A 13,206-nucleotide genomic window follows, 5' to 3' on the forward strand; every position below is an offset into this window, starting at 1 on the left:
GCAGCCAGAAAAAGCCCAGTATCTCCCTCCATCCTTTCCTGCAGCCTCCGCGCACCTGAGCAGAGGCGGAGGCGGCGAGGAGGCGGCGAGGAGCGACTGCAGACCGCTGGCTCCTGAGCTCCACCCCTCTACCTTCCCTGAGGGGAGTCGTCTGGAGGGTGGAGGAAGGGAGAGGCACCCTACAGGCAAGGGTTCAGAGAGAGAGCTCCTGGCCACTCCTCAGTCTGTCCCCTTCCCCACATTCAATCAAGAAGGTGTTCCCAAATTCACAGCACCCTTCTTCATTGTGGGTGGGATGAGGGGTACGAGCTCCGTTTTCTGAGCGCTGATGGCCCAGGCCCTGTACATGATGAGGTTTATGGAGGGTGGTTTACTCAGAACATGAGAAAACAGGCTGAATCTGATTGGCCCCATTTTACAAATGAGGAAACTGAGGCTAAGAAAGGTTAGGTGGTTCCCCCAAATCACAGCCAGAAAATGAGTGAACTGGGATTTGGGAGCTCCAGGCGGTCTGACTCTGGAGCTCAACCCCTCAGCCCCAGCAGGCTTCCTGCTAGCAGGTGGCGGGGAGGGAGCTGACTCACAGCTTTTGATTCGTTCAGTTCTTTTCTGCATTAGCGCTGTTACTTCAGCCTGATGAACAGATACTGCAGTTCCCATCTCTCACTTTGCAAAAAACAGCCACAGGAGGCTGCTTGCCTGCAAGCCCAGGAGTCACAGCATTTCCAGGTAACACACCGACACAGCAGCTTGTGGGTAAGTTAAAAGAGAATGTTCGAGTCCCTAGAGATCTTATAAATCAAGGATTCTTAAGCTGGAGTTCAAGGTAGACCTCAGAGGAATCTGTAAAGCCCCAAATTTGTATGTACAAACATTTTCCTAGGGCAGGGGTGCAGACCTTTCATCAGATTTGCAAAGAGGCTTTAAGCCCCAAAGGGTTAAGGATTGTGCAGGGTCTGGCCAACCAGGCCTCACACGCCCAGGCTCCTGTTGATTCATGAGGCAGCACAATCTGTGATGGAGAAAACCCAGAGCTAAACACCAGAAGCAGAATCTGAGCTCTGAAGCTTCTGGCAAACATTTTAAAGACTCATGAATTATTAAAATAGCTAATTAAGTCAACCTTCACCAGAGAATATTTGCTTTTTCCCCTCATCGTTGAGCTCCCTGTGAAATTCGAGTTCATTTCATCTTAAGCACAAGGTCATTTCCCTTTATTCTCTCTTAGCTGGTCTAGGAAGAGCTTGGGGTGGCCTACTGTGTTGAATAGTAGCAGCCTGCTATATGCACCTCAGTGCAGATAGAAATGGAAAGGGAGGCTCTTAACCCATTTTCTCTCCTTTACCTGATAGAGTTCAGTTCCATGCAGTGAGCCTCCCACCTTAGTTGCAATCCTTCTGTTCCATCAGGCCTCTCATTCCATGGTCCACATCAGCCATGACTGCTCCCACATCTTCCCTTCTTACCAGGACAATCTTGCCCTTGGAATGCTGTGAGTGAATGGCCTTGAACCAAAAATATACAACAGTCATCGAATCAGCTTAAGTTCTGAGGGTGCACGGGCTTCCCTACAATTTGGAGCACTTCCTCCCTCTCCTCTATACCTAAATCATACTTTCAGGACAGTGGTCCTCCAATTCTGCCTCCTTGATGAAGTCTTGTTATTTCATCTTTGTCAGTTTCATCTATTTCCAACTAGATTGTAAATCCCTTGAGAGCAGGAGCTTTCTTTTCTTCTTCTAATGTATTTACTAACAGGTTTTATATCAAGCTTGTTGTTGTTGTTTAGTTGCTAAGTTGTGTCTGACTCTGTGACTCCAGGGACTGTAGCCCGCCATGCTCCTCTGTCCATAGGATTTCCCAGGAAAGAATACCAGCGTGGGTTGCTATTTCCTTCTCCAGAGGGTCTACCCAACCCAGAGATCAAACCCCAGTCTCCTGCTTGGCAGCTGGATTCTTTACCACTGGGCCACCAGGGAAGCCCTTATATCAAGCTAGATGCCATGTTTAAAAACTCTATGTATCAAGAAGTTCTCCCCATTTCCACAGTCTTTGAAGTTGACCCCTTGCCAACAGGGTCCATTGCAAAAATGAAAATGTAGGGCCCTGGCCACGAGTGAGGAAATCAACCTCCCCCTTCCCATAGGCCCGCTGCCCCAACCCATGGTCACCAAGTGCCTCCCTGGAAGATTGCAGCCTCCAAGCTGGCTACACTTGGTACCCAGATCTGAGACCACCCTCTGTGGCATTGTGAGCCCAGAGCAGAGACTGCTGCCCCCTCACCCTACCATTAGCATACACCCAACTTGGACCCTCCCCACACCTGTGTCCAGGTCCCTGCCAGGAACAGGTGACAATGGCATGAAGAGACAGTCAAGATCTGTCAGGGAGGCAGGAAGTCTAGAAGACAAGACTGCAGGAAAGTAAAGGCTGCCAGTCCCTGGACTCATGTTCCATTGTCCTACAGACTTCGCTTACAGAAATGAAATCGAAGATAAAATTACTAACAATTTCAAGATGGTGAATGGTGAGCATTAAACCTCAAGTGTGGGGTGCTTCTGAGTGGGAAGCTCTGGGTAACAGCACTGGAGGCACACCCATGAGGCCTGCCTGCAGTTTCCTGAAATCTTTGCCATGACTCTACCTGTAAAAATACAAAGGAACAATGGGTGATTCACTCAGGGATGCACACACTTACCCTAACAGCTATGGATACCACCACTTACCTCATCTACTACCTTGTATGTATATATAGGATTCATGACTTGGAAGTACATCTGTAGGGATGAGTAAAACTGGCCAATAAGGCACTTGTTTAATATTTAGCAATCAGATGCAAGGCTTTGGTGGAAAATTCTGAGGGTTTTTTAATTTTGAAAAGATTGATTTAGCCATGACCTATGTTCCCTTTCCCCACTGAACCCATTCTCCTTTTTACCTTCCACAAAATTCAATAATCTTTAATGATTACCAATAATAAAAGAAATGGTTAAAACAAATTTTATTCAATGTCTGTTAGGCCTCAACAAGATTAATACAGTGTCACAGTTTGGTTTTAAACCCAGTGTTAACCACTATAAGCTGTATACTATTTTTCTATCCCTCACATTTTTAATTCATGACTGTAGCTGAATCTTTATCCTAAAAAGATTTTTAAAAGGTTGATTGATCCAACTGGCACTGGCCTGGATTGGGTCCCATAATAGATAATGCTTTTTTTTTTTTTTTTGTAAACACAAGCAAACAGTCCCTCTCCTCGATAGCTGAAGTCTTGATAGAGTGAGGCTGCCATCAAGAATTGAATTTCTGAGCTGGGCTGTGACAGGGCCTGCTGCCTGTTTGCACTGATGACATCTGAGGAACAAAACTGGGTGCATCAGCTGACTCTGAATTTCTCTTTTTCCTTTCAAGCATCCTGAGATTTTGGCTGGCTGTATGTTCCTCACCGAGCACTCAGCTGCTGGGTTGACATCTGTGAGCTGCTAATTGGTTGGGGAGTTTTGTAGCCCATAGGAGTGAATTGAGCTGCCCAACAACTGTAACAGAACAAGGTCTCAGAATGGAAATGAGCTGCTGGGATGCGGGACAGTTTTGCATATTGGTGTCTGAAATCCGGGGAACAAGTTCATCTGTGGTTGCTAGTTCCTACTCATCTGCAAGTATTTCCAGGGACAGAGGAGGTTTTATTTATCTCTTGGTGCCTACTATTGAGTTGGCCAAAAAATTCATTTGGGTTTTTTCCATATGATCTTATGGGAAAGTCGAACTTTTTGACCAACCCAATACACAGTTAGCATCCAGTAAGTGCTTATTGAATTGACACAGCCCCAGTCCTCTTTCCTTTTCTTCACTGTGCCTCCAAACTCTTCCCCTGGGAACTAACATTAGTACCACTGGCTGCCTCCTTGCTAGAGATTTTCTCTCTAAGAAAATCTTACCCTTTACTTCACAGGTCTGGTGATGAAGCATTGGCACTTAAAAAAAAATTTCGTTGTTGAATTTTATTTATTTATTTATTTTTGGCTGTGCTGGGTCTTTGTTGCTGCGAGGGCCTCTCTCTACTTCCAGAGAGCAGGGGTCACCCTCTAGCTGGAGCGCCGAGGCTTCTCACTGTGGTGGCTTCTACTGCAGAGCGTGGGCGCAGGGACTCAGTTGTGCATGACGGCCTTGTTGCTCCTCAGCACATGGGATCTTCCCAGATCAGGGATCAAACCCATGTCTCCTGCCTTGGCAGTCGGATTCTTTACCCCTGAGCCACCAGGAGAGTCTCGCATTGTCCCTTTGAACGTGCTTTCCATTCCAATAAGAGTCCAGTAGATTTCTTCCTTTCTAGGTATCCATACTATAGAGGTGACCTCTAATTGTAAGGGTCCCTAGAGAAATGGCCGGTGATCCCCTTCCTCACTGGCTCAGGAGATCACAAGTAGGATCCACGGACCTTTTGTCTGTGGGTTGTTTCTCTAAGCTGAGACAAAGAATTAAATTATAGGCCCAAATTCCCATTAAGCCAATATTTATTTTCCCTGTGCTTTCATGGAAAGCAGCAATAAATCTTGCTTTGTAGGGTCTTTACCTCCTTATTCAGTTCCCTCAGCTAATAAAATCAAGACTATTCCTGAAATTAGATTAAATAATTTGACTCTCCTTCTAGAAGTTTCAGAGCTCTCACTGACCTTTCTTGGAGAAGCAGAAGCTATCTTGTTTTCTTTTCTCTCCCAGTGGCCTATGAATATCCTGTCATTTAAAGAGCAGAAATAAAAAGGATTGAGATAGAAAAGGCAGGAAAACCAGTTGTCAGCTTCCACTAATCAGTTATTAATATATGGTCCCAAACTTCCTCCAGGCCTCAGTTCCCTTTCTGTAAAATTTAGGACTCAGAAGAAAAAGTTATCTGTAATGGCCCCTTTTAACTTCCAAAATCTAGGTAACTCAGAGGATTAAAGCCTTCATACATAGACTGTAATTCTCCAGACCTAACAAAATTGTTTTCTTTGTGACGAGAACATTTTTTTCCCTCTTTTCTTTATTTAAAAAAATAGAACAGAACAAAATGAACTCAGATCATAAGTTCAGCTGATTTCTTTCTAAACCACAGGATTCATTTTCTGAAATTGCTGTCTTTTCCTTCAAAAGCCTCAGCAGTCCTCAGCCCTGGCAGCCAGTTCCCTCAGTTTTATGTGAGGTTGGTGAAATGAGGAAGCCTTAGGGCAGGGCTGGAATGAGCAGTGACAGGGCACAGGTGTGGCTCAAGAAGCCCCAGGAGGCCAAATTGCCCCCCTTCCATCATCTCCTAACATCTAGAGCCCAGTCCAGAATCTGAGTGAATGAAATGCTGTTTGTCAGTCAACCCATTGTTAATGATTTTTCCAGTGACTATTATGTGCATTAAACTATTGATCCCTCATATTCACAACCCAACAATCATTCTGGCCTTAGTTTTTAAAATCATAGAAAGATATATCACTGGGATTTAGGGATAACATTTCCATAAAAGGAGATCATCTCAGAAGACTAGAGATTAGGAACATGAACATTGTAGCAGTCAGGATAAGTTCAAGTTCTGATCCCACCATTTACTATGAATAGCTGTATGATCTTTAAATTCCCTAAATTTCTACATCCTCATATGTAAAATGAGGATAATAAATAATACCTACTTCATAGGGTGGGACAAGAAGTAATTGAAATAAATTATGGAAAGAGCTTAGCAAAGTATCTGGCACATAGTAAATGCTCAATAGATTCTGTTATTATTAATAGTGATACTGCATGAATAATACATAAGTAAAATGTCCCATTTTTGCCCTAATCTAGAGAAGTTACGTGGCCTTGGGCATCACACACATTTCTGGACTTCTCTTGGGTCCCTGAAGCAAAGGTAAAGTGGGAGAAAATGCCTTTATAGTTTAATCAATGAAAGTAATGATAAATTTCTTTAAAACACCTGAAATGATAGTTTAATGTAACAATAGCTTACTTCAAAGAGACAGAGAACAAAATAATTTAAACAACTAAAAAAATGAAGAAGTTCTTAAACCTAAAAGGAAAAGAATGATTTTGGCCCTCTGTTGATTACCTGGGTGAGTTTCAACTCTCATCCTTGCTTGGGATTGATGCCCTGGCTCTAGCCAATTAGAGAAGCAGTGAACCACAGAAGAAGGGAGAGGATGAGGACTGTCACGGGCTGTGGCACCACATGGCCTAAAACAACCCAGGACTCAGTAATGCTTGTTTGACTGAAAGCATCTAATCTTCTGTCACCCCCACTCCCTGGAAATCAGATGGTATTATAAACCCAGAGGGCTAACACAGATGAAACACAGTGACTCATGCTAAGTGGGGACGATGCTCTGATGAAACAGCAGTCTTAGTTTGCATTTTAGAATTCCATTCCACAGTGAGATGATGTTCATACACTCCCAGGGGCCAGGGGGTAGCCCAAAAGACCCCAAAGAATTTGTATTCAGGTTTGTATCTGCATTAGCTCCTAATGAAAGCCAATATAGTATTGGCTCTAACCACCAGCGGGTTCCTAATGGGATTTACTTATATTACAGAATCAACAGTAGGTTCAATCTGCCCCCAGTCAGACAGGAATAGATAAACGCAGAAGTGCAGAATTGCTTCATCCAAGTCTGGCTCCAAATTGTGAAATGTCTCAGTCTGAGGTGTCGCCCAAGCAACCCTTGAAACAAGCTTGCCAAACTGGCTGGCTAGATCCAGAAGATGAAGATGACATTCGTGGAAAGGGAAATTTTGTCCACCGAGAAGTGAAGACAGCAGGTAGACAGACCCAGTCAGCCACTCAGATACAGTGAGAAAACATTTGAATTGAAAAAAATAAAAAAGATATGCAAATCATAACTAAATTACTGGAGGGAGGACACAGCAGAACAGGAAATGTGCATGCAGATAAGTGAAGCCTCCATTAATGGTTTCTTCCATTAATGCACTTATCAGAAGGGGTTTCAATTAACCTGATGAAGACCAAGGCAATCACAGTAGGAAGAAGGATGGATTTAGGATTAATCTCCTGTTGTTCCCTACAGTAATTTATGAGGGAAATGCTTCTGATGAGCCAAGCTGGGAATGAACCCCAAGTTGATTAGATTTTTTTTAAAAAAGAAGAACCTTAAAAACATTGATTCTCAAACCTAGCTACACATTAGAATCATTTAGGGATCTTTATAAATTTCCAAAGCCCAAACTATACCACAGCTCCGTGACATCATGATCTCTAGGGGGTGGGACACAGGCATTAACTATTTTCTGAAGCTCCCCTTGAGTCTAAGGTGTAGACAAGCTTTCAAACCAGTCTGATGGACATATACATACACTGTGGAGATTTATTAGGAAATGGCCTGTTGGGTTAAAGGAAAATAAATACAGTCCTTAAGAAATGACACGAAATTAGCCTGCCTTAAAACAGAACAGGAGGCATGTCTCTCATTTCCTTTATTTGTAATTTTAAAAAATTGTGTTAGTGTTCAAGAGGAATGGATGAAGAGACAGAGCCACATTCAAAACAGAGAAAAGGGCCCAAAATGGCGAGGGAAGAGAATGCTGAACGCACCTCCTCCCACGAACACACCGAATGTACAGCTACATATGGAAGAACTTCCTCTGAAAAAAAAAAAAGCCTCAAAATGGACTGAGTGACTCCTACGCAGCTGGCAAATGAGAGGAGGTGCACATCGAATGAAGCTGGTGTCACTGCAGCAGGAAAATGCCTAGAGTGTTTCACCTCTAAAGATGAGCAGGATCTTCCCTGGTTACGACAACACTGTGGACCAAGAAAGGGAGTTGTGTGGATCCAACATGGGCGCTGCCTTGCCTAGATATAATCTCTCCAAGTTCAACATCATCCAGCTCTTAAAAATGGGAAATGAACCTGTTTGCTCCATTTTAACTCTGTCAGTGGCATCTCGTGGTTAAGAGCACAAACTCTGGACTGATGGATGTGGTCTCAGGTAAGGAATATTCCACACATCGCAGACACTCTCCCCATCTCCACACCACAAATAATATGTCACAGAATCAACTTAAGTCTAATGACCCCTTCAGAAGAAATAGGGCAAGATTTTTGAATTGATAAGTTCTATCTCTTTCTGAGGTTCAAGTTGTAAAAGCCATATAATCTTGGAGCTTCTGAGAAACACAGTTTGTACTATGTGTAGAGGTCAAAGCAGTAAATCAACTCAAAGAAAGGCATGGAGATTACAGCCTTAATTTCACTCCCTTCCCCATAACACATGGTCCATGAGGCAATGTATCTCAGTCAAAAATTACACCCAGAGGCAGAAACTGTTAACTGGTCAAACAGACTAAGATAAAGATGTGTTTTTAGTGTGGATTCATCTTATCTTGGCTCCTATTTACATATAATAGCATTCCTCAACATATTACTCTTCTTCAAGAAAAAGTGAAAAACATATGCTTAACACATAGAAGTGGCTGCTGATCTTCAACCAACTTAGAAAGTGGACAGCAGTTTTTCAGAATGCAAGTCTCAGCTCCTGCACTCAGCCAGTTGTGAGGACCGCAGCCTTTCTTTCCCCTTATGTCAACACTGGATACATCGAGAATAGTTGAAGAATTGGTGAATGTTACATGTGGAAATCTGGGAAATGTTCAGCCACTCCGGACAGGGAGAGGTTCAGCTTGCAGGCTTTGTTACCTAGCATTCTGCCATTGCTCATAGGGAAGGAAGATGGCGGTGGATTCTGAGGAAGTTTCCCTCATGGCGCCAATGCAGGAGAAGCAATGCAGTTGCTGTTGGTTGGGACACAGAACTCTCCTGGGCCTTTTCCTCCATCGCCTAGATGGAAGCAGAGTCTTAATCTGAGAAGGAACGGTAATAGAGATGATCACTCTGGAGGTACTGGGGAAGGGGAGTTACACACACACGCACACACACACACACACACTTCTCAGGGGAGAGGCAGAAACATGTACAGGAGGAACTATGACGACAGGCAAGGCTGGAGCACTGAAGAGGCCACACTGTGATGCCAGCAACACAGGGCCTTCCCAAGCCTGAAGATTAACCAGATCCTCAGAAAGTAATCCCCTCCTCCCCACCACTGGGCCACTGAGCATCAGTTATAAGCAGCAGTGGGACGCTGCCAGGAGAGCTGGAAGAGAGACTCTTACTAAACTGAAGCACAGCATGGGGCCAAGAGCTAAAACAAATTCAAAGACACAGGAATTAAAACCCTTTGGAAAACCAGCCTCTCCCTAAACATAAGACATTTCTCTGTGTCTTGAGGTCCGTGGTATGCTCAGGGTAACCATAGCAATAACAAACCTCCAAGGCAGCCTAACTCATGAGGCGTTAACAAAAAACCAACACTGAAGTCCTAGCAGAAGAAAAGGCATAACCCTTTCCAAATGACTTTCCTCAGTCTCCACCTACCAACACCTTCTGTCTAACGTGCAACCAAAAACCTACAAGGTAGAGCCCCAGGGTCGCCTTCACTGTCATGCACCCGTGGTGTGGGGGAGGACCGCTCACCATGCCAGAAAAGCCCAGTCCTTTCCTGCATGTTCACCCAGGCTTCCACCTCACATTTAGTTGTCCTGTCTCCCTACAGAACTGGAACTGTGGTGAATTTTCCAAGGCATCAGTCTTATCCCAGCATACCCTCTGAGACACCCCAAGCCAAAAAGGAGTCTGCAGAGGGCCCCAGCTCTCAGGGGCCCTCTAGGTTTTTAATACAGTCATAATATATCTTAAAAGAAAAAAAAACTAGAGTTAAATCCAAGTAATATTAAATGAAGACCTTGAGCTTGATATCTGAGAGTGGGATAGAAATCAAAAGAGTTCACTGCCATTTTAGATACAGCAATTTCTATATTTTTGCCTCATAGAATGTTCACATCTATGACCTAATTTTAGCTGGTGTCTCTGTGAAGTAGGCAGAGAAAGTATTATTTTTCTCTCCCACTTCCACAGATGGAAAAACAGATCAAGAGCATCTCATGATTTACTCAGCACTGCAGAGCGAAGTGAGGACAGGAATAGGACCAGAATTTGGTTCCGCAAAACTCCCTGTTGAGCGTCCTTTTCTCCACGCCATGTTACCTTGCTGCCCTTGAAAAGCTCTGTGAGAGTGGGAAAGGTTATATGATCACCAAATCAAGAAAACATGACACTCGGAGAGCTGAACGAAAGAGTTCTGCTATTGGGGGGAAAAAATCTAGAACAGATGCCAAGAGACACATCAAAGTGGTAGCAAAGTGCTGGACACCCCGCCCTTGAGGATGTTTCATGAATATTAGATGAGGTTAATATACTTGATTTGCTTCCAAGGGTACATTGGGTTGGTGGGCACAGGCAATGTTAGTGAGGACACAGTGAGGACACAACAGATTTTTGAGAAAAACAAATGGAAGTGGTCTTATAGATATCTTCTTCTGACCTATAGGGTGAAGGCCCCTCTTCTGTCAAGTAGATGGTGAGAGTAGCCATGAATTGTTGCTGCCCTGGATTCTATTATGTGCAAGAAATAGAAATTCACCAGAGTTGGCTCACCCATGTTAGGATGGAAGGTGATTTACAGATTCTAGGGGCAAAAATGCCTCAGGCCCAAGGAAAACTCAGAACTGGGAACTTGTAACTGTCAGAAACTCAGGGGATGTGTGTTCTCCCCAGCTTTTATTTCTGTTTCTCTCTGAATATTTGTGGCCATTCTTTTTCCCTAGGGAGTTCCCTCTGCTACTCTGCCCACATGTAGGATAATAGACAGCCCCCACAGCTCCTAAAGTTCATATCTAAGCCATATGAACCCAGTCTCTCTCCCCTCCATCCCTCTCTCTTAAACAAAGCTCCCATGGAAGGAACTCTTCTGGGCCAGATTGGCTCAGGAATTCCTGACCCAATCAACTGTGACCAGGAGTCAAGGTCCCGTTAGACCTTGGGAGTCACTGGCTACAGCTGACAATAAGGCATTTGTAGATAGGAATCATTTAAACTGAGCATGTACTTTGAAATATATCTAACACTCATCCCCACTAGGATGACTATGCTAAAAAAAAAAAAAGGAAAATATGAAATGTTAGCAAGAATGTAGAGAAATTGGAATCCTCATATAATGTAAATGCTATATGAATATAAATGTAAAATGATGTAATTGCTAAGGAAAACAGTTTGATGGTTCCCCACTAGATTGAACATAGAGAAGGAAATGGCAACCCATTCTAGTATTCTTGCCTGGAAAATCCCATGGACAGAGGATCCTGGCAGGCTACATACAGTCCATGGGGTTGCAAGAGAGTCAGACACAACTGAGTGACTAAACAACAACAACAGCAATAGATTAAACATAGAACTATTATATGACCCAACAATTCAGCTTCTAGGTATATACCCCAAAGAATTCAAAACAAGTGTTCAAACAAAAACTCATTCACAAATCTTCATAGCAGCACAATTCACAAAAGCTAAAAGGTTCATTAGTTGATGACTTGCTAGACAATATAGTATAGCTATTTAGTCATACAATCGAATACTATTTGCCCATAAAAAAAAGAAATGAAGTGATACATGTTACACCAGGAATGAACCTGAAAGCCATTATGCTAAGTGAAATAAACCAGATATAAAAGACCACATATTGTATGATTTCTATTATATGAAATATCCAGACCAGGCAAATCCACAGAGACAAAGCAAATTAGTGGTGCCCAGAAGCTAGGGGAGACAAGAATAAAGAATGACTGCTTCATTCTTCATTGGGTATAGGGTCTCCTTTTGAAGGTGATAAAAATGTTCTGAAGCTAGAAAGTGGAGAAGGCTGCACAGCATTGTGAAGGCACTAAATGTCATTGAGTTGTACACTTTAATTCTTTATTTTATATGTGTTTTACCACAATTAAAATATATTTTGTATTTTATATAAATAGACACACACACACTGTGTGTGTGTGTGTGTGTGTGTGTGTGTGTGTATAAATATATATATATATAAAATCACTTGACTATGCTATGAGAAGACCAATCACATCTACTACCCTGGAGTAGTCTAGCTGAGAATAGTAACTAATACATTAACTCATTTACTCATTCAGTAAACATGAATGAATTGAGCAAGCTGTGCCAGGCATATGGGAGCTAAGAGGCCCAGTCCCCAACATCAAGGGGCTGACAGGTTACCGGAGCAGATACAAAGAGATAGATAATTTCGGTAAAATGTGATCAGTGCTAAGACTAAGACATCCTCGCAGTATTTTAGGAATCTAGATGAGGTATGATCATGCAAGACTGACTTACAGATGAGGCCACACCTGAGTTGATCCCTAAGAGATGAACAGGAACTGTCCTGGTGAGATTGCGAGGAAGGCGAATGGGCATCCCTGGCTGAGGACAGAAATGCACTAAGGTGCACGACGAGATGGAAAGCGGCTCGTGGAGGAGGGGGTAAGCCAGGGGCAGGAGAGCACCAGGGAGAAGCGGAGTGTAAGAAGGTGGGAATGTGGGGGGGAGCAGGAGAACCAAGTGTTCACAGAGGTGACAACCGAGGGAGAGACGCAAGAAGAGAAAGGAGTCAAAAGTGTCTCAACTTCAGCACAGTCAAGGAGACGGACTGAAAGTGACCATGGACCTGACACTGTGGCCCCTGCACACTTTTTTTGGTCATGGTGGGCACGGCCTCACCGAGCATACCGTGAAGTCTGGCTTGGGAAGGAGGTCTAACATGATGGAGAGGGAACATATTTACGTGCTCAGGAGAAAGACAAGATGAGCGGAGAAAAGGAAGCTAGAGGAGAGAGAGAGAACCCACGACGCCAAGGCGGGGCCAAGGCTGAGGAGCTCTAGAAGGGGTTCCCTTTGGCCAGGAAAGAGAGTCCCACAGCCTCTCAGAGGCAGGGAGGCAGGGAGGGTGAAGCAGGACCGGGGAGCGGGAGACCCAAGAATGAGGGAATTCCTACCTAATGGCCTCTGTTTTTTTCAGCAAAGCTCAAGGAGTGGGAAATGCTAAGAAGAACCACTGTGGGGAAAGGACAAGTTTGCTGGCAGGGACTTTAAGCGGGTTTCCAGGCTGCTTGGCGGCCCCATGGTGACTGCAGGTGACTCTGTTAGCGCCGATCTGCGTGGGCTGCAGATTTTCTCCAGCACAGCTCTGCAGCCCAGGAGCCCAGACATCACAGCAAAGAAAGAGCCGGCCGAGCAGGCTAGGGGACAGCCAGACGGGGCGGCAGGACCCG

The sequence above is a fragment of the Odocoileus virginianus genome, chromosome 2 (genome assembly GCF_023699985.2).
Source record: "Odocoileus virginianus isolate 20LAN1187 ecotype Illinois chromosome 2, Ovbor_1.2, whole genome shotgun sequence".
NCBI classification, from domain to species: Eukaryota; Metazoa; Chordata; class Mammalia; order Artiodactyla; family Cervidae; genus Odocoileus; species Odocoileus virginianus.